This window comes from Muntiacus reevesi, chromosome 8 (genome assembly GCF_963930625.1).
Source record: "Muntiacus reevesi chromosome 8, mMunRee1.1, whole genome shotgun sequence".
In the NCBI taxonomy this organism is placed as follows: Eukaryota; Metazoa; Chordata; class Mammalia; order Artiodactyla; family Cervidae; genus Muntiacus; species Muntiacus reevesi.
The window spans coordinates 56,730,811-56,753,430 of NC_089256.1; the positions used below are offsets into that span (position 1 = coordinate 56,730,811).

The 22,620-nt window shown below is 40.5% G+C and overlaps 1 protein-coding gene across 13 annotated transcripts in view; it reads right to left on the reverse strand.

Annotated features, from left to right (window-relative positions):
• Positions 1-22,620, reverse strand: part of LPP (LIM domain containing preferred translocation partner in lipoma) — a 715,161-nt gene that overhangs the window by 185,813 nt on the left and 506,728 nt on the right. The window lies entirely within an intron of this gene.

Consider the following 22,620-nt stretch of genomic DNA (forward strand, 5'->3'; position numbering starts at 1 on the left):
ATCAACTACTCAGGGTCTGACCTTGGAGGTACCACTTTATTCACTTGCCTTATCTAGATAAGTCATCTATCAGGCTTTAGAAATTCATGTTTACAAAGAATAGAGCTGTGTTTCATTCAACAATTGTAAGCAGTCACTATGTGCCAGTTGTATATTTGTTAAAAAAAAAAAAAGATGAATATATTCAGTCTCTTCCCTTACTCAGCCTACAGTCAAGTGAGAGATATAGGCACCCTAATAATTAACGATAAAGAATTGTAGAAAGTGCCCAACTGGGGCACAAAGGGGACTCTGGCATGAGAGGAAATATTCCAGGGGAGAGGTTTTAACACAGGTTAGGACTTATTCAACTGAAGGAGAGGAAACACACAGCTTGAAGTATCTTACATTCAGGTGAGGAAAAAAACAGGTGGCTTAAGGAGCTCCAGGCAGTTGTATATTTTGAGATCATATGTAAAGCCTGAGATAAGAAAGAAGATGAATATTATTGGATACATGGGGTCCAGAATGTGAAGGAACTTGTGTTCCAGTTAAGGAGGTTAAGTGTCCCCCGGGCCCCACCCCATTAGACCACTCCTGCACTGCAAACAAGCATATCAAATGAGAAAGTAAATCACCAGCATTAAACACCGGATTGGTGTTCAATAGATGGGTGCACCTGAATGAAAGCAATGTGAGGGAATCAAAGATCAAGTGAAAGAATACTTGAGGTGATCAGCCAAGAATCTACCAGATGCAAAATAGCTTGCACAATGTAAATAAGAGGGAATTTCTTATATTTTCCTTTGCCTATATTCTAACTTTGACCATTTCTGATAGCATACCCCAGTATCTTCAATCAAAGATTTAAAAACAGAAAGACTGTTATAAGTTTAGAAATAATGGTGATGATGTTCCCTGTGGCTAAGGGAAAGAACTGAGATAGGGAATGCAGTTCCTTGATGCTTACCCAGTCTTAAAATTGTTGACCAAGTTTCTCCTTTCATGAATAGTTTACAAGAATCAGTTCAACAAAATTTGAAGCTGCATATTCATTCACCCATTGTCTTCAGTACACCAAATGAGTTCTTGGATGTGAAAATCCCTTGAAGTACATATCCCTGTACAAAAGTTTCATTATTGTAATATTACCAGAATTTATTTCAACAACCAAGAGGGCTATTAATTATTTGTGTTATGTTTAAGGCATGAAATGCCTTCTAAACTAAATATATGTGAAATTGTTGATTGGTACCTATTTGACCTTTTACTCTATAATTATCATTCATCTGGCACCTGCAGAATCATTACCTCACTACTCATTGTGAGGTAAAGAAATTGATGCCCCAAAAGATCAGGGCAGGGCTAACTAAGGTAAAGCCAGGACAAGAGCCCATCTTAGATTTACTGATTTGTCCTAGAAACATTAAATATTAACCTCAGGGCCTCCTCTAAACTGCAAACAATGTCTTTCCTACAGAGTTAGTGTGAGGTTAAAGAAGCTCTTGACCCATTCACGTTTCTTTTGCATATTAGTTTATCCACACGTTCTTACAGGGTCTATCTGTGTACCCTCCATAAGCATAAAGATGTGTTAAGACACAGTCTTCGCCTTTGAGAGGACTTGAGTCCAGTGAGGGTGAGAAACACACACAGATGATTCTTTACAAAAAGCACGCAATATTGGTGGGAATACATGCAGATATGAATACTGGAGTGATTTGCTAGTATTATTAAGTTTCAAATCGCTCATTTTTGCCATCAACTTTTAGGAAAGTTTTACAGAAATATTCAAGGAAGAACATAAAGTTACTGTGGCCAGTGACAGTGAAGGACTATATGGCATAGTAGTGGCATTATGATTGGAGATAGAGCTTTACCAAAGTGAGCCTGTGAACCTTTCTGAACCTCCGATCTTCTTCTGTAAAATGGGCTTGGGAATGCTGCCTCACAGTCTTTGTGAGAATGAAGATAACTTGATTTTTGGGCTTCCCTGGTAGCTCAGCGGTAAAGAATCTGTCTGCAATGCAGGAGACACAGGAGACGTGGGTTCGATCCCTGGATCAGGAAGATCCCCTGGCGGAGGGGCAACCCACTCCAGTATTCTTGCTGGGAAAATCCCGTAGACAGAGGAGTCTTGTGGGCTACAGTCCATGGGTTCACAAAGAGTTGGACACAACTGATGTGACTGAGGACTCATGCGGGCAACTTGATTTTCATGCTAAATAGAGCTCAACTACTACTTTCAAGTCATGGTAACAAAGGGACTCTGGATCCCCCACCTGCCTCAGAGGGAGAGGACAATCCCCATACAGGTGACAGCAATGAAGATGAGATAGGAAAATTATCTATATCCATTTTTTGCAATTAAGAGAGAACTTACACACCAAATTTGGTATCACCTGGCTCTAAAACTCTGCATTTTTTTAAACCAAACATTACTTACCAGAGAGAAAAATGCTAGAAAAGTATGAAATATTAATGGTGGTGGCTGTTTTAATTTAAATCAACAGCTAGTAAAGAAAATCTAATAATTCCTGTTTCCAGCCCAACACTCAGAAAATGGACACAATTTATCATTGGTTGACCCTAATATCTCCTTGCTTTCCTTTTCATTTAAACAAAGAAAGAAAACCAAGTTTGTCCTCTGTAAATCTAAGCCAGCAGTTCAGATTCTACCTTTAAGAACACACATTTCAAGCAGAGGTCTAATTTCAAAGTACTTACCATGTCAGTGTTTCACCGATTTTGAGGGGTAAAAAATGTCTCTATTATTTCTTTTATTCTACAAATACTCCTTCCTATTTGTTTTTGATACTGTTTCTGAAGTAACACATTTGGAAAGGTTCTTTTCTTTTAAATTCTAATCTCATATAATGGCTATCCTGGAATCCTAGTATTTCTTATGAATAAAGTATTTTCCCGCATAGCTCAGTTGGTAAAGAATCTGCCTGCAATGTGGGAGACCTGGGTTCTATTCATGGCTTGGGAAGATCCCCTGGAGAAGGAAATGGTAACCCACTCCAGTATTCTTGCCTGGAGAATCCCATGGACAGTGGAGCCTGGCAGTCTACAGTCCATGGGGTCGCAAGAGTTAGACATGACTTAAGACTATCTTTCTTTCTTCTTATGACTAAAGATCCCAAGAGGTCATTTCTTTCAGTGTTTCTGGGCCTTATTTGGCTATAGAGCTCTCCACATATGCTGTATCCAGTGGGTAATGCTCAACATCTGTGGAAACATACTGGTAAAACCTCAGGTTCCTCCAAGCTGTCTCTCATACTCAGAAAAACACAGCTCAGGACTTTCTTCAGGGCTCAAGTCTCAAAGTAGTAGTTTATAGTACTTTTCTCATTGGGATGAAGTGACTCCTTTCAATTTCTACCTGGCTTAGAACTCAACACATCCTAGGAAAAATTAATAACAGTCTGATTCATCTTTTTTTTTTTTTTTTAATAAGCAGCTTCTAAAATTGTGTCTGGGCAATAGACCACAATTGAAAATTTTCAAGTAGGGGTGAGAGAGGGCTGGCAAGGTGTGTGATGCATTTTTTGTTTTTTATGTCTTCAAAGTAGAAATGTGAATAGTATCAGCGGTATACTCATTGTGACATAATAATTCCTTGTATCTATATGACCATTCTCAAAGTGCCTGCTTCCACGTATATATAATCTCCAATGTTTATACAACAGGCTTTTGTGATATATGATCCCTTTTTATGGATGAGGAAACTGAGGCTCAGAGAAGGTAGCTGAGCAACCTTGTGTGAAGTACCAGCTCTGAAAGATAGCAGAGCCCTGACCGAGACCAGGTGTGTTTCGGCTCCACTTCAAAACCTCTCTGGGCTTCGACATTGTTGTCTCCGAGCACTACTAGCTCTATTATTCTCTAGTCATTTGGATTTTAATCTACTGATTGTATTATTTAATAAGCAAACATGTCTTTCAGAGTGGAGGCTTACTGCTAAATAGTGAAACAAAAGCACTGCAAAACAAGTATAAACACAGTCTTTAATCTTTTCTAGGGAAAAGACATTCTTATAAGTATCAATATTAATCACTAACATGTGTGTTCTTTGAAATGCTTGGACCTCCTAGCAAAGGTGAAAAAAAAATGACATGATCCACAGATGAGTTATTGAGAAGTAAACTTCAGAGAACTCCTTCAAAATTCTCTTAACATACCTTTCCTAAGGAAATGCCAAGTGCTAAGCACTATCATTATAAAGTCAAATTATTCAGGATTCATGCCTCTGACAACTCAGTTTAGGAAGAGAGAGACATGAAAATAGGCAATTACGGTAAAGTGTAAGTATGAAAAAACAGGTATGAATTCAGAGTTCTGAGATAGCAGAACAGTACCAGAAAGGAGGTGACTATTTAGTTTGAGATTAAAGGATAAACTGGATTTCACCAGGTGAAAAAAAAAGGAAAACAAAGGAGAGAGGGAAGGGGGAGAGAAAGAAAAAAAGAAAAGGAAAAAAGGAGAAAAAAAGTAAAGCTATTGCAAGAACAATATGCACAAAAGACCACGAATATTAGCAAAAATGTTAAGAAATAGAGGAAGAAAAGAACTAGGATGAGGCTAGAGAAACGGACTGTGGTCAAACTCAAGACTGTTTCAGGAAACAGACAACCATTAAAGATGGCTGGATGGCATCACCGACTTGATGGACATGAGTCTGAGCAAGCTCTGGGAGTTGGTGATGGACAGGGAAGCCTGGCGTGCTGCAGTCCACGGGGTCACAAAGAGTCAGACATGACAGAGCGACTGAACTGAACTGAGGAGATTTAAAACGGTCTCCCTTTTTTTGGTCTTTTATACTTCATCCTACCTCCTTTCAAACAGAATGGGCTGCCTTTATGGGTGCCCGGTGTCCTCTGCCAGTGCTCAGAAGCTGTTTTGTGGAAGTTGCTCTCAGCATTCAAATGATCTTTAGATGAATTTGTGGGGGAAAAAGTGGTCTCCCCGTCCTGTTCCTCCAGTATGCAGGTCAAGAAGCAACAGTTAGAACTGGACACGGAACAACAGACTGGTTCCAAATTAGGAAAGGAGTATGTCAAGACTGCATATTGTCACCCTGCTTATTTAACTTATATGCAGAGTACATCATGTGAAGCTCTGGGCTGGATGAAGCAAAAGCTGAAATCAAGATTGCCGGGAGAAATATCAATAACCTCAGATATACAAATGACACCACCCTTATGGCAGAAAGCAAAGAAGAGCTAAAGAGCCTCTTGATGAAAGTGAAAGAAGAGAGTGAAAAAGTTGACTTAAAACTCAACATTCAGAAAACTAAGATTATGGCATCTGGCCCCATCACTTCATGGCAAACAGATGGGGAATGATGGAAACAGTGAGACTATTTTTGGGGGCTCCAAAATCACTGCAGATAGTGACTGCAGCCATGAAATTAAAAGATGCTTGCTTGCACCTTGGAAGAAAAGCTATGACCAAACTAGACAGCTTATTAAAAAGCAGAGACATTACTTTACCAACAAAGGTCTGTCTAGTCAAAGTTATGGTTTTTCCAGCAGTCATGTATGGATGAGAGAGTTGGACTATAAACAAAGCTGAGCACCAAAGAATTGATGCTTTTGAACGGTGTTGGAGTAGCCTCTTGAGACTCTCTTGGACTGCAAGGAGATCAAGCCAGTTAATAATGAAAAGGAAATCCACCCTGAATATTCATTGCAAAGACGGATGCTGAAGCTGAAACTCCAATACTTTGGCCACCTGATGTGAAGAACCAACTTATTGGAAAAGACCCTCATGCTGGCAAAGATTGAAGGTGGGAGGAGAAGGGGACGACAGAGGATGAGATGGTTGGATGGCATCACTGGCGCGATGGGTGTGAGTTTGGGTAGGCTCTGGGAGTTGGTGATGTACAAGGAAGTCTAGCGTGCTGCAGTCCATGGGGTCACAAAGAGTAGGACACGACTGAGTGACTGACCTGAACTGAACTGAACTAAAAATGGTGGGTTGACTTACTTAAGTCATGCTTTTGAAGTATGTCTTTGATGAACACCTCAAACACCAAAGCCAATGATTCCTTAAAAATTGCAACCAGATGTCATGTTATTTCTGAGCAATTTAATGGTTAATATGCCTTAAAAGAACTGGTATTTACTAATTTGCTAGCTTCTCACCAAAATGTGTTTCCCCTTCCTTCTGAGCTCACAGCTAGACTACTTTCCATTCTCCCTTGAAGTTAGATATGGCCATACGAAAGATGGAAAGGAGGGGAGCTCACTCCTGGAGGAGAATCATCCATTGACTAGGCTTGCCTGCCTCCAACTTACAGAAGGGAGACTGGAAAGATAGACACTAAAAGGTTAATGGTTAAAAAGTGATGGGCCAGTGGTTTACAGTCATTTTATTTATATTTTCCATTTGTCTACAATGAAAATGTTTTCCTTATATATGAAAAAAAGTTGGTTTTTTTTTTCTTCCCCTGACACAAACGTGTCAGGAAACAGAAAATGTCCAAGTATCTACATCAGGCTCTTCTCTGCCATAGTTCTTGTCTTGCTAGGAGCACAACTACTTATCATTTCAGGGAAGGCTTAAGATGAATATGGTAGCCAAATTTGGATCTAGGCCCCTGGTAAAGGCCATGGATGACACTATGAAAAAATAAGGACAATTTCTGCAAACAAAATGCACATGGACAGAATCTGCTTGGTGAGCAAAAAAAACCTTCTGCCATCGAAACATGTATATTATCTAGGGTGAAACAGATCACCAGCCCAGGTTGGATGCATGAGATAAGTGCTCGGGCCTGGTACACCAGGAAGACCCAGAGGGATCGGGTAGAGAGGGAAGTGGGAGGGGGGATCGGGATGGGGAATACATGTAAATCCATGGCCGATTCATGTCAATGTATGACAAAAATCACTACAATATTGTAAAGTAATTAGCCTCCAACTAACAAAAAAATAAATGGCGGGAAAAAAAAAAACCTCTGCCAGATTAAGAACAACACAAATGATAGTATCTATTATATTCGTATAGCACTTCATCGTATTTGAAATGTTTTATATTTTCTTACATCAAAACCTATTAAGTACAAAAGACCTATTTATCTCTCTAATCTTAGTTCCACCTTTAACTTGTCCAGTCATTTTGATCAAATCATTTCTATTCCCTGAACCTCGGTATCTTTATGTGTAAAATGGTGTTTTCAACCATTCCTTTGAGTCTAACTCTATCACAGTTTTGCACCTATAATATGAAAGGCACATATCATTACAGATACTTATAGTGAAATCACAGATATTCATATATACGAATACTTTGTAGTTTATAAAAACAGACACACACTGAGTAAGTGGAAACCTCATTATTACAGAGATTTCCACTTACAGGAGGACTTAAACTACTTGTCAGCATCTCCTGAAACAATCTAGAACTTCATTCAGCATTCTGAATCTGACTAAGCAGCTGGCAGGTCACAGGGTTTCTGCAGCCTACAGAACTTTCACTACACATGGGGCATGAAATCAAGAACATACAAAGGTTAACCACCCTTTCCTACCACCACTCCTTCTTGAGTAGAGAAAGCAGAATTCTGTCCCTCCTAAAGAGAGCTCCAGGAGAATACCTGCCTCCTTGAATCTTTGTTATCACCAGTTTAATGATTTCAAAACATGTGCTAAGGATCCATGTTACAAAATGGCTACCTAATCAGTCATCATATTAGACTCTGAGTTTCTCTGATATTAATCTCAGCATGGGCTATTTTTCTTCCATGAGTCCTTCCCTGATGTTGATTTCCTACTTACAGAGGGCTGGGTAACTTGAAGTTAGTGAAAATCTTAACCTTACCAGAAAAGCACCGCCCAGGCAGATACGACACCAGGAAAAGGCAGCCAAGATATTCAGAGAGATTACATGATAATGAATGCTCTATCACTCTGGGTACCAGAGCTGTTCATTTTTCTTGTCCATTTGCAATGATGTACAAGAGGTTCCTTCTCTCAGAGGGAAAATAACTTCAATTATGTGTTCTTGAAAAAAGAAACATTGAAATTATCTTCTTTCAAAAGGTAGAATTAGCCCCGGTTTGGAGCTGAAAGCCTGCCAGAAAAAATATATTTCCGATATTTTTGCTCTTTTTTCTCCCCCTATTTAACTATGTCAAGTTTGCAGTTTGTAATTTCCTGAGGCTGCTTCTACTTTCTGACTCTCACTGAATTATCACACTCGATGCTCACCATCTCACTGCTTAGTCAAATGAGCACCCCTTCAGGCCAAGGGCAGAAGATGGGCTGAACACTCACCCTGCTTCACATTTAAAGCAAAGGATGGGTCACAGAGGAGGAAGGGGCAGGAGAAGAATTACCTATTAACAATTAGAAATCCACAAGTGAAACATTCCTTACAGCTTCATGGGAGCAGAAAGGCATGCTCTTAGCTCTTCTATTCTTAAGGCCCATTTTCTTAGGGAATGAATGGTTAAAAGCACAAAGAAGAACACTAGAAAATCTGACTTTAAACTTTTGATTCTAGCTTGGAAATTCATGCCAGTTAGTTCTCAACTTGCAAAAACTTGGTTTTCTTATAACCTCTTTTTCATGCTCTTTTTCTCACACCACATATTGATGCCCTTAAATTACTCTTCTGAGACCAAATTTGGAGACATAGATAAGGACTGATGATCCTGAATGATAGCATGGTGGAGTTACTGGATGTCACTGAATCCTGGGGAAAGTGCTGAGTGTCCACTAAGGGCCCATCATGTTTGCAAACCAGGGCATTACGGTGATGCAGCCTGAGCAGAAAGTGGCTTCCCTCCACAACCATCCCTCCCAATCCCCATGTGTCAGGGTGACCTCAAGAATGCCCTGACTTTGAGCATCCTTATTCCTGGGTCTGAAGTCTAGGGCACCATTTCAATTCCCCAAGGATTTGTTTCTCCATTAGACTTTTTCATCTATAAACTGGAAGACAATAATATCTAAATCATAAGAAGAAGCTTTATGAAATATTAAACATAATATTGTGTTTAAATGATAATTACAATTACCAGGAGGGAAAACTTACAAACCACTAACTAAGAGGATTTTCTTCTTGGAAGTGGAAGGTTTGTAGAGTAATAGTAATTCTTCAGTCTCCTATTTGTTGATCAATTACTTCAGTCTAATCTAGTCTATTTGAATTTCACATTAATTATTGTAGCAAGAGAGGTAATTCCTCAGTCTTTTAAACTAGAAACCTTTATATACATGACATTTGGTGAGGGTATGCTACGCTGGCTCTCCAAATTGTTAAACTGTTGACATCTTAGCCTTTGGCATCAAAGATAAACATTAAAGCAGAGCTCGTGTTTGGTTATTCAGAAGGAAGTAGCCTCCTTATGTTTTCCTGCCTAGATGAGCTCCAAGCAAAAACGGCATGTCCATGGATGCTCTCCCACTTGGTAGGCTGATATGAAAGGTGAAAAGCAGGAGCCCTAGATACTCAGGGTCAGGAAGAAGCTAAAGCAAAGATCTCCTGCCAACGGGTTTCATGTTCACATTTCACTGCTCTTTCTCTCCAGACTCCCATATTCTCCATACTTTTATCCTTTAACCAGGCAGGCCTCCCTTAAAGGAGAAAGCCAGTGGCCTTGTGGCAAGTGATAACATCCCCAGCAAATTGATTCCTACAGAAGGCTAATAGAAACTATTTCCATAGCATTAGAGCTAAAACCTACCTGCATTTCTTTGCTCCATTAATTAGGCTTTTTGTGTGTTATGCAGAAGGGATTTGACGTAACAAAAGGCAAGGCAATGACAAGACATTATTTCCATTGGTAAGTTTCACCTCAACAAGACTCAACACATAGAAGTTTGATGAATGGGATGAACTATTATTCAAGGTTGTGTTTTCAAACAAAACCAGTTCTTGGTCTTTGCTGTGCTTCACTAGTACCTGGCAGTGACTTTGGCTGTAAAGATATTTCATCTTTATCTGGTTGCCTGGAACAATGCAAAGGGCTAGTTGTTCCAACATCAAGAAGGAAAGAGTTATGACAATGCACTGCTTTCTATGTGCTGTCCCACAGAAAAGCCATCCTCAACCAGACATCTTAGTGTTTTTCTTACCAGGGCTCCGGCCTTGACCAGGGTTCTAATTCACTAGGGCCTTATCAATTTCTTTTTTTTTACATATTTAGATTGTTTTACAATTCTAGTCATTATTATGTTAAAAAAAGAGGGACCTTAAAATAGCAATCTTCCCTTGTGGCTCAACAGTAAAGAATCTGCCTATAATGCAGGAGACATAGATTTGATCCCTGGGTTGGGAAGATCCCCTGGAGGAGGGCATGGCAACCCACTCCAGTATTCCTGCCTGGAGAACCCTATGGACAGAGGAGACTGGAGGGCTACCGTCCATAGGTTGCAAAGAGCTGGACATGACTGAAGAGACTGAACATGTACTCTGATAATAACAAATGTATACAAAAATATATGTAAGAGTGCCATTGTGTTTGTCTCTGTAAGTATATAAGAAAAAGAGATACTGGAAATTAACAAATATGAAAATGTTAACAGCTTATGTTAGGATGATGGGGTTATTGAGTCAATATTTTTCTTTAATATTTTAAAATTAAATAAATAGAATATAGTAAAAAATGAATGACCCCTAAAAAATTAACAACTATACAAGACACGAGATTTCAGTCTCATCTTTAGCATTTTCAGATACAAAGCCAGAAGAGAAAGAACGTGAAGTGGGGACAATTTACTTAAAAAAAAAAAAAAGACACCTAGATTTTCAGTCAGATATGCACAGAAACACTTTCCTACTATACAAGCTGTTTCTGTCTAAGTGGGCTTGACAGATGCCTGAACGTGACACAAGACACTGAAATAACATGCAAATCAGTTTTCGGTCTTAATATGCAAATATGACGCTTGGCACATCACTTTCCATGGCTGAGGTAAATTTCTGTTTTTGAGTTTTTCGTGGGAAATGTACGCTGGCAAACAAATGGTTAACTCCCCATATTTCACCTAACACAAGGTGGTTTTCATTTGAGTCAGAAATGTTCTTGCTCAGCGATCCAAGGCACTTTGGATGCAAAGGAAGGGCATGTGTTTTGTTCAGTAACAATACCACTGGCAGCAAACAAGTCCATCCTCTGACAGATGCACTGATCACATTGGATTTCTGGGCCTCGGCGGGCAGGCAGGCAAAGTGTCTTTGGGAGAATAACAGAGAAACGGTTTTTTGCTTGATCTGTGAAAATCAAATCAAAGTAGCTCAACATGGTGGAAGATTAGCTTCTGGAGACAAAGAGGAAGGAGTCAAAAGTCCTTGCTTCCAGGGTACTGAAGTAGTGTAGAAAACTGTAGCCTCATGAAATCTACATTAAATTATCCACAAATACTAGTAATTAGTCATTATGGCAGTCATCAAGATAATTGAGGTATACTCAATACCTCAATTACTGGAATTGAAATTCCAGTTTAAGGAATTTTTAATTCAGTCAAGAAATCAAGGCACATGAGGGAGAAATACTGAATGAAGCAAAACACTCTTGACGCTAACCAGTATGATTTAGATACTTCAGAATCATGACTCCAGGACCTGGCTACCTGCTTGGGTTCAAACTCCACATCCTCTACTTGACTCTTGGGTGACTCAGGGCAAGATGCTTCTTGTTACTAAATATCAGTTGCCTAAAGGTATCATGGAGTCAAATAGGATTTACCCCCTGAGTTAAATGAGATGGCCCATGGAACTCATTCACTACCAACACTGACTAAGAGCTTATTCTTATCCTGAGAGACACGCTATATCATAACACAGCCATCCCCAAACTTTTACTGGTTTCATGGAAGACAGTTTTTCCATGGGCTGGGAGGATGCTAGCGATGGGGACTGGTTATAAATATAGATGAAGCTTTGCTTGCTCACCCAAGACTTAATTCCCACTGTGCAGCTTGGTTCCTAACAGGGAACCCCTAGAGGTTGGGAGCCCCTACTGTAACAGACACCACGTGGATATAACAACGGATGATATGGATTCAGAGGAAAGAGTTATGGAGGACCGGGGCATACCAAAAACACACCAGGGAGGATAAGCTGGCTTTAGGATTCAAAACAAAGGAAGAAAAGCCTTTGCATTTCCATGATCCTTTACAGGCAACAAGGAACTCCAGGGAATACTCACACATGATACATTTCATTTAATACTTTTTAAGGCAGGAATGTGTGTTTTTTGTACAAAGAAACAACCATGTTAGTGCTTTGCTAAGTGATTTAGCCAAAATCACACCCATGGTAAGTGGCAGAACCAGGAGTTAAACATGAATCTTTTGATCCAAGCTCAGTGTTTTTCCACTAATTTACAGCTGCCTCTATATATTCATTTAGAAATATGAAACTTACATGATCTGTCATAAAGGTTAATCAAGACAGTCAACCTCACTGATTAAAGCATGATGCTAATTATACCAGAGGTTGGAGACCAATGTGGCCCCGTTTACTTTCAGAAACATTGATTGTGGTGTAATGGAGAAAGTGTGGGCTTCGGAAGCAGAAAAAGCTGGTTCAAACACCAAGTTATATTCCTTATTTTGCATAACATTTCACAAGTTTTAAAAAATTTCTCTTAGCGTAAGCATCTTCATTTGTAAATGGGGTCAAGGGGCAGGCAGGGAAGAGGGAATGTTTCCATTTCAGGGCCATTGTGAGTAATACCTAAGGTGATACATGGCCTGTGCTAATATTTAATAGGGGCTCATGACTTATATTAAATGCTCACAAACAGTCTGTCAAATGTAATCTATGGCTGCCTTTCAAATGTGGCAGGAAGGTGGATGAGGGACTGTGAATGACTCAGTGCCATTCATCAGTACTGCAGCAGAGGGGGAAAAAGAGCATGCCCTGACAATGAATCTAAAGGCCAGCAACACTGAATATTTCTAACCGAGCAGCAACTTTGATTCAGCTAATGGTAATTCTATTGAAGAAATATCCCTTTCCGTAAACTCTGAAAGGCAGAACTATATATGTACGTAATATATGTATTTATTGATTTATAATTGATGAGACTGGAAATAATTAAGGTATCTTGAGTAGTTTAGCAGGGACTAGACAATGTTCAAAATATGTTAACTCATTTAATCACTACAGCAGCCCCATCAGATCAGAGATCCGATTTTACAAGTGAGAAAACTGAAGCACAGAGATCATCTTGATGGGTACCTGGGAACCTGGAATCTGAATGCTGTCATCAATCCAGAAAGTAAACATTTAAACATCACCCAACTGCTCAGACTCTCAATCCATCTACACGTTGTTTCAGAGGGATTTTATGACCTATCTACTATGTTTAGGAGGATTTAATCTTGTATTATGTTTCAAACTATCAAGGGAAAGTTCCTTAGTGACAAATATTAACAATTTTATAATTTACAATGTTGTTTTAGTTTCTGGCATGCACCAAAGTGACTGAGTTATTTATACGTGTGTGTGTGTATGTGTGTGTGTGTGTGTGTAAATATTTGTATTCTTTTTCATTGTTGTTTCATATTCTTTTCCATTATAATTTATTCCGAGATATTGAATATAGCTCCCTATGCTATACAGGAGGTCCTTACTGTGTATCTCTTTCATATGTAGTAGTTTGTACCTGCTAATCCCAAACTCCTACTTTATCCTTCCCTGCTTTCCCAGTTGGTAACCATCAGTTTGCATGCCACATGTGTCTGTGGGTCTGTTTCTATTGTATATAGTATGTACATGTATAGTATTTCCTCTGTGTAGAAAGATGGCAACCTAGAAAATAACAAGTGTCTGGGTCATTCTGATGAAGATGGAATGAGAGACTTAAGAGAGAGAGTGCTGGTTTTGGCGTTTTCACTCATGATTCAGCAAGAAAAGTAGAACTTTCCCTCAAAAGATTACTTCCTTTATCAATCTCTGATACCAGCTGGAGAGGTAATGCTAAATCTTCAGACAGAAAAAATAAGTGATAACTAGCACTGTACTGGAGGTGGACAAGGGGAAAGATCATGTAAAGGGCCACTGATACTCTAATACAAAAGACTGGAAGATCATACCATTCCCGAGTGACCACAGAAATAATTTTTTTTCCCTGTTGGGTTATAGCACAAGCATGAATAAAATACTATGAAATATTCTATTCTATAAGAACTCAGGCCTCACCAAAATGAGCCGCCCTGTAGTCTATTGGGAAGTAGATCCTCTGCACTCTCTGAGCATTCCAGAAACAGAAGACACACTAGAGAGGTCGTTCAGTGGGAGGTGAGTCCCCACATTTATAATGAGAACACTGGGAGTCAAAGAGGGGAACTGAGCTGTCCCAGATCACCTAAAACAGTGAGTGGTAGACTCCAGAGGGCTCAAATCAGGAAAGCAGGTCTGTTCTGAAACTAGTTCTTTTCTTTTTTTTTCCCACCATGAAAGATGCACGCAGCACAGTGACGCATTCTCAGTGCCCTGTGAAGTATGGTCCTTCTTGGCACAACGTTGGGAGCCCTCATCTCCATTATGCAGCATTCTGAACTCCCAAGATGGAAGCTGCTGTAACGTGAAACCCGTGGTGTTCTTCTCGGCCAGCCTACACAGTCTGACAGCAGCTGGCACACGCAGATGTTGTCCCCAGTGGGGTCTCCAGGCTGTGCTGCTGCCGTCCCCGGCCAGTCTCCCCTTCCCTGACGTAACAAAGGGTGGTTCTCTTAACACCGTGCAGCGACCGTGAGCCACTATCTGTCACAGCTGAGTCCACAGCCCTAGGCAAGTTGGCCTCCACCTCTCCCCTCTCTTTTTGTCTCATCCACTGTTTTCTAAAAATGTATCAATACATGTCTCTCAGAAAGAAATACTTCCCTACAGTGAGAATTATCTTGATTCAGGGTCTTATTCAATGCCCAGGGCTTACAATAACACCATTTACAGAATCACTATTCTATACCTTATCTCCTTTAATTTCTGAAATAATCTAACAACATGAGCACTTTTGTTACCTCACTTTACAGATGAGGAAACAGACACAGACACTCTGAGAAGCTTTTCTCAAAGTCACCGAGCTGGTGTGAGAAAGAGCTAGAATTTGTACCCAACCACAACTGATTCTAGAAACCGTCTTCCAAGTTGTAATAACTAGAGATTAAGACCCAGAAGGATGGGCTTTAAAGTGTCACTCTAATAAGAATGCAGTGAATTTTCTATGATTAAGTGCCATAACATGCAAAAGGTTATTGTTGTCATCATAAACTCCCCATGTTTCACCATCTCTGTCATTCTAACTATTCTTCGGTATAAAGTAGGAAGCAAGTTATTATTGGTTTTATTCTTTTTCTAACCAAGAGATATACTGCAGGGACTGACCCAGGTCATTCAGTAGTGTCTTAACCCTCATGACAATGCTGAATTGCTATGGACTCAGCTTCCAACGCTTTTTGAAAATAAAATGAGCTTTTAGTAGAACAAGGATAAGATGTTACAGTAAATCAAGCACATTGAGGATCACATTGTTTCACATGAGATGCAACCTGGGAAGTTCTTAATAGCACATAAACTAAACATAACTGAGGAGATGATTGTAAGTAATACTTTTATTCAAAGTATAATTGCCGAGTGCCTAGCAAGTATTAGTGCTAAAGAAATTAAAGATATAATTGAGACATGACCCTATCCTCTAAGAGATGTAGAAGGAAATATTAAACAGCTGGAAATATGCAAAAGTAAAATATCCAAAAATACAATAACCAAAGTCGAATGTTTTAATCAATGCTACCAGAACAAAGAGAAAGAGGAGGCGGTTCACGTTGGGGAGGTGAGAGGATACTCACAGGGAAGGTGGCATTTTAATCAGGTCTTGCACGAAGATGTAATTTGGACATCCAGAGATGTAGCAAGAATGACATTCCAGGTGAAGGTCCCCAAGAGGGATGCGTGAGGTAGTCAAGTTGATAAGTTACCATTTTTCATATCAGGTAAAAATCATATATAATTGACCCTTGGTATTTATGCCCCTTTATGCTCCCTTTTGTTAGTTTCACAGTCTGTGCATGAAGATGTCAGTGATATTTTGGTGAAAGAGAGGGAACTGTCTTCTGAGGTATCCACCCTGCATGAGGCTGTGGGAGAAGTTTCTGCAGATTAGCCCATGACTTCAGCACTGCAGGTCAGCTGCTCTGGACTCAGGTGAATACGACTCACTGATACTTGCTTTCACTGCTAATCTTAAAGAAATGATAGCTTTAATGAGAGACTGAAGAAAACAGGAACTGAAGTGGTTGTGAGGATTTCTGATGCTAACACCTCAGGGCTAGAGGTGTTTCTAGAGGAACGTCAGAGTAGAGAAACATGGGGGCTCTGGGCTTTGGCTGTAAGGGCAAACACACAAAAGATGAGGGTCAGGATGGAAGCTGTTTATTTACATGTTTGCTTGTGCAGGTTTCACAGAAGGACTTGCTGCCTTTACATAAAACTTGGTTGTACGTTTTTAGGAGTGCTCTCCATTTGCCTTTTAGATATTTACCTCCCAGTGGATATGAGGAACTGTCATATAAAGCCTACAGTACCATAAAAGCCAGACTGAAAAAACTCGATGTACTCTACTGTCTCTGTAGCTTAATCCACAAAAATTACTTTACCCAACTAAGAAATGCACACAGGAAACAAATACAGAGCAACCTGATGGCCAGGAATTTTAGGCCCCTCTTTGCCATCAACTTGCTAACTGTAATTTAGTCATTTCCCCTCTCTGGGTCTGGTTGCCTCCAGTGGCTATAATCTTCAACCTCTTAATGCATATGTTTCTTGGGGCGAACAAAGGGAGAGGGAGGGGTAAAACTACTCATGCAGTTTGTGAATAGTAACACGCATAAAGGGGACACACAAATCATGCTCACCCTCCTCCCCCTCATCATCCCTTCTAAGATTCACTGAGTCAGGCCCTGTTCTAAAGGCTTCGAATGCACCTTAGCCTCCCAACCTCCTGCTCAGGAAGTTACTCTTATTGCCCTCATTCAGTGATGAAGAAATTGAAGCCCAGAGTTGTAAGTAGAGCAAGCAAGGTATCCCAGCCAGGATTGAAGCTCAACTACAGATTGTGGACTTGGCTGCTATTAATATACCATGTGTGGTGTTAGGAGTGTTGCACTGTGGGTGTTCATTTTCTCTTCTCCGTTTTCTAAACTTTTGGTGATGTCATTATGCTACTCTTGTAAGTGAAAATTACAATTTGTTAGTCCAAATTGTATTTACTGAGCAGGCACAAGGTGGCAGACCCTGCAATCAGGCATCACTTTGATTAGAAAGGTGAGGATAAAATTAGAAATGCAAACTACCCCAAGACACAGTAGCATAAACTGATGTTAAAGGTAGTTGATACTATTTCTTTATGGAAAAGACATGGATTGAAGTATTCTAAAGGGTGAGAAGGGGCTTCTCCAGTGGCTCAGTAGTAAAGATCCATCTGCCAGTGCAGGAGACACAGGTTTGATCCTTGGGTTGGGAAGATCTCCTGGAGCAGGAAATGGCAACCCACTAAAGCATTCTTGCCTGGAAAGTTCCATGGACAGAGGAGCTTGGTGGGCTATAATCCATGGGGTCACAAAACAGCTGGACATGACTGAGCAACTGAGTATGCATGCAAACAGTAAGAAAAGGGGTCTTGGATGAAGATAAATAGAGTGGTAAGTGGCAACTATATATACCAACTAAAAATGTGTAGGGATTGTACTCAATCAGTTTTTCACACATTATATGAAATGGCATTAGACCTCTTTCTCCAAATGAGGAAAGCAGAGGCCCAGGAAAGTTAGGGAGATTGTCTGCCGTCTTACAGGTAGTTCAGGAAGAGTCAAGATTCAAATCCTGGTCTGTCTGGCTCTCATGTTTGCATTCTTCATCATGAGGCTACCTCTAGAAGAGGAAGGAGAGCAGAATGTTGTGACTATTCTCTTATCCTACCTGGTTCTGACTATAGGGATTTAGTTGAGTATTTATAGAACCCATCTATATTTCACACTGCTATTTATCAGCCTTTAAAATGTGCTATTGCTTCTGCTTGAAGGGAACATAAAAATTAGGACAGCCTCTCACTTCCAACTTGTAGATTCAAGAAACCTGGAACATTTTTGAGGACATTAAAAAAATTAGAAGTAAAACTGGGAAACAAATGCAAACTTCTCTTTAAACAAGTGGAGCAGTCCCTTTAACAAAATAATAAAGACAATAATAAAGCACGGAATAATTGATGCTTTTGAACTGTGGTGCTGGAAAGACTCTTGAGAGTCCCTTGGACTGCAAGGAGATCCAACCAGTCAATCCTAAAGGAAATCAACCATGAACATTCATTGGTAGGACTGTTGCTGAAGTTGAAACACCAGTATTCTGGCCACCTGATGCAAAGAGCCTACTCACTGGAAAAGACCCTGATGTTGGGAAAGATTGAGGGCAGGAGGAGAAGGGAATGACAGAGAATGAGATGGCTGGATGGGATCACCGATTCAATGGACATGAGTTTGAGCAAGCTCCAGGAGATAGTGAAGGACAGGAAAGTCTGGTGTGCTACAGTCCATGGTGTTCCAAAGAGTAGGACATGACTAAGTGACTGAACAACAATAAAGTCCCTTTAAAGCCACAGATTTATCACTTTGAAGGGTACATCATACCTGCATTACTATGGCAAACTTTTAGGCTTATAAGTTTAGGTTTACCAAATTCTAACTTCCAAATGGAAAGCCTAACCTGTGGCAAACAACAGGCAGGCCAGATGGAGGTTGAGATGTCGAGCACAGACACTGTATTCAGAGGCCACAGGACTTAGGATTTCAGCCCTAAATCTGCCAGATACCAGTCACATGGCCTAGCATATGCCATGCAGTCTCTCTAGACCTTCTTCTGGACCAGGTGGGTTCTATTATGGTTCCCATGGTAGATTTGAAGATAACTACCCTTGGAAGCATGATATAAATCTTTAAGAGTTTGGCAAATGTAAATATTGACAATATATTGAATAGAAGACATGGTCTATGACAGAATAGGTTTACCTTGGGATCAGTCAGGAAAGAGACACAGTGATTTCACAGATCAGAGAAACATATCAATCTTAAGAATCCCATCCTGAATTTCCTAAGCTCACTCAGCTAAAAAATGAACTCAGACCTCCTGATATACCACCATGTGCTAACCAGACCAAAAAAATACTTCTTTCTCACAGTTTCTCTGATGTCACAACAAACATCTTACAAACACATAGCACAAGGAGCTTTATGACTTTGGATGAGTCAGTTTATTTCTGTGGGTCTCAATCTCCCTGGTGACTTAATGTATAGAAGTATTTAAATTCCTACCCTGTGGACCTCAGAGAGATTTTATTAGGAATGAGTGAGATCATGAATTGAGAAAATGTTCTGAAAACAACAAAAATGTCAAACAGAGGCCAGGGACAGCCAACACCACTTCTTTAAGCCACTGTGAGGACTCACTTGCAAATACAATTATAAGCACAGACAACTCAACTTCTGCCAAGAAGATTTGTTGCCCTTGATGAAGTGATAGCATTTTGGCCAGAGAGAAAATTTCGTCATTTTCCTTTGACTTTGGTTCTGACTTTTGCAAGATGCATGCCTGGGATTCAGGGACTGAGGATCCAGAAAGCAACACAGGTACAGAGTCTGAGTAAGAAACTTGATCACTGAGCAAGCAGAGAAGGGATCTGCCAGTTACAGATCCCAGGCTGAAATCTCCCCAACCCTCAGGTACCAGAGTACACAAGCCTTCCCACCAGCCAGACAGCAGAAATCTACTTCCTGAATGCCTACCACGTGCCAGGCACTGTGATACAGAAAGAAACAGATTACAAAGCTCCTGCCATGTCAAATGCATCCTAGTGTCTCTTTTAATTTCTCCACACTCTCAGTGAGGCAGGCACTAAGAGCCCTGATTTACATATCAGTGAACTGAGGTGCATACAGTAAAAATAATAGAGCTGCAATCCAGGTTTAATTCTGAAACTTGCACTTTTTCTTTTTTTCAGTTGAACAAAAGTGCCTGCCCTCCAGGAGCTCTCAATCTAGTGGGAAAGTCAGAAAGGCAACTCAATAGACTGTGAGCTCCTTGAGGGCAAGGACCATTTTTTATCTTTCTTGTATCTTCAGAGCCAAGCGTGGTATCTGCCACGCAGAAGGTGCTTAATTAGTGTCTGCTGAATGGCTAAACCATAATCGGATGTTTTCTCTCTTAAGATACAAATCTAAGTATACTATTCCTCTGTTCTCGCACACCTCTGCTGGCTGCTCTCTGCCAACCCCTGAGAATTACTTTACGAAGTTCTTTGCAGGCCTGTCTTCATAGCTTCAACTTCCATGATTCATTCGCTCGCACATGCCCTGTGCACCATTTTCCTAAACTCCAACCACCTGAGCACATAGGTGGCATTCAAAAAATGTTTACTGAATGAACACACAAATAAGAGAAGGGAAGGATCACTGCTATCTATGTATGATCTCTGAGTATAATAATGTTTTGTGAACACTACAGTGAGATTTATCTATTAGGATACTTCAAAGAAGACAGTTGATTTGGGACATCTAACTCTTAACATCTCAAAGGCTAGATGACATTGCATAGGAAAAATTCAGTCTTCTTTTTTTTTTTTTTTACTATTAATTAGACAAGTGACATCAGAACAAGACATTTTTCTTTAAATCAGAATATGAGCTGTGCCAAATTCTATCTTCTCCTAAAGGATATGGGTACAGGCCAAAAGCCCATCATATACATTATTGTTTTTCTTCTCCTAAGTACTTAGCGAAAATTAAGTCTCATTTGGCATGCAGAGGCTTTCAGCAAGGTCATGGTTCTTCTGCAGTGATGCCTAGGGCAGTTAAGGTGAGAACTATGTTTTCAAAATGAAGAAATTTCAACCATGTTTGCAAATAAGACACTTGGTTAGCCAGGATGGCAAGGGAATATTCCAGGCTTTGGTCAAGAAGACAGACAGAGTCAGTAAGAAAGTTGGAGAGGCTTGTAAGTTAGCCCTTCCATTCTTGAACCCTGTATTGAGTAGATGATCATGGTGCACTGCCCAAGAGACAAGAGATCTGCTACCACAGGACTGCAGGATGTCAGACATCATTCAAGCTTGCTCGTCTCTAAAATGTGGCAGCTGGAACCAAACGAGAAGATTTCCCATAATTTGGAAACTAGAAATGAGAAAGGATAGAGAAAAGAGATAAGCTGCAACCAAGCATATAAATCCAAAGACTCATAAGAAAGCCACGGAATTCCTTTATTATTCTGACAGCAAGCAAAGCTAAGAAAATTGTCCTTTCAGAGAGCCTGACACTGAGGCATTCACATTAATACATGTATTTCACCTCTGCATGCACATACCAGGGGCCTTTGCTGGTCCCCAAGCTAGAATCTTAAAGCCCCTGCCTAATGTCTATTTGAAGATGAGAAGCAACTCTCACATCCTTGATGTTGGCATCCCCCTACCCCCACTGTTTCTGTGCTGCCTGGACATGTGGCCTTGAGATAAGAGATGTAGCAGAAGCAAAGCGCTTGGTGAGCCTGCCTCACACTGATTCTTCTTGTGCTTGCCTTCAGAGCATTTTATCTCCTCCCTCAGCTCCCCCATCCTCTAAGTTATGGGTTCTGAATCCTGGCTGCCCATCAGAATCACTAGGGGAGCTTAAAAAAACTATAACGCCCACTCCCCACCCAAGAACAATGAAATCAGTATTTTGGTGTGGTTTAAAGGCTCCTCAGATAATTCTGACCAGCACATGGGGGTGAGAACGTTAAACACTGGACGTCAAACACCAAGTTTAACTTCTCTTTTCTACTGTCTGGCATTCCTCATGGGAATTGTCTATCCCTCTGGCATCCATGGTGGTGCTAGCTTCCCAGGTGACGGTAATGGTAAAGAATCCACCTGCCAATGTAGGAGACTCAGGAGATATAGGTTTGACCCCTGAGTTAGGAAGATCCCTTAGTGGGAGAAATGGCAACCCACTCCAGTATTCTTGCCTGGAGAATCCCATGACAGAGAAGCCTGGTGGGCTAGCGTCCATGGGGTTGCAAAGAGTCAGACACGACTGAAGCAGCTTAGCATGCATGCACGCATCAGAACCATTGATCAGGGCAAGAGGTGCAAAAATGGCTATGGGGAAAAGATGGAGTCATCTTAGTTTAAAGGAGCCTAGAACTTTCTATACCTTCCCTGTATCATCACTGCCTTTGGTATAGGTTGATGGCTACATAAAATAAAACCATCCTGAGGAAGAGCTGGTACTTTGACTGGTATGACTCATCCTCAAAGCTTCATTTACTGGACACTTAGAGTGCACAGGAACTGGGCTCAGTATTTCATATAGATTAACACATTTAATCCAAAACCCTCTGTGAGGTAAGTACAGTTAATATTTACAGATATGGAAACTGAGGCTCAGTGAGGTGAACGAAGCATGATACACTCTGGCCCAGGGCTGCCTGCCTTTGAAGCCTGTAATTATCTAACTTAGGCTGTGGTGATACTCTGACTTTATCACTGTCTTCACAAAGATGGAGGGAAAATGAAGCTTCCAGTATGGGAACGTTTGACTCCAAGTGTAAGAAGTCATTCTTTGGACCTGACTTTGTGCCTAATCATGCCCCTGACAC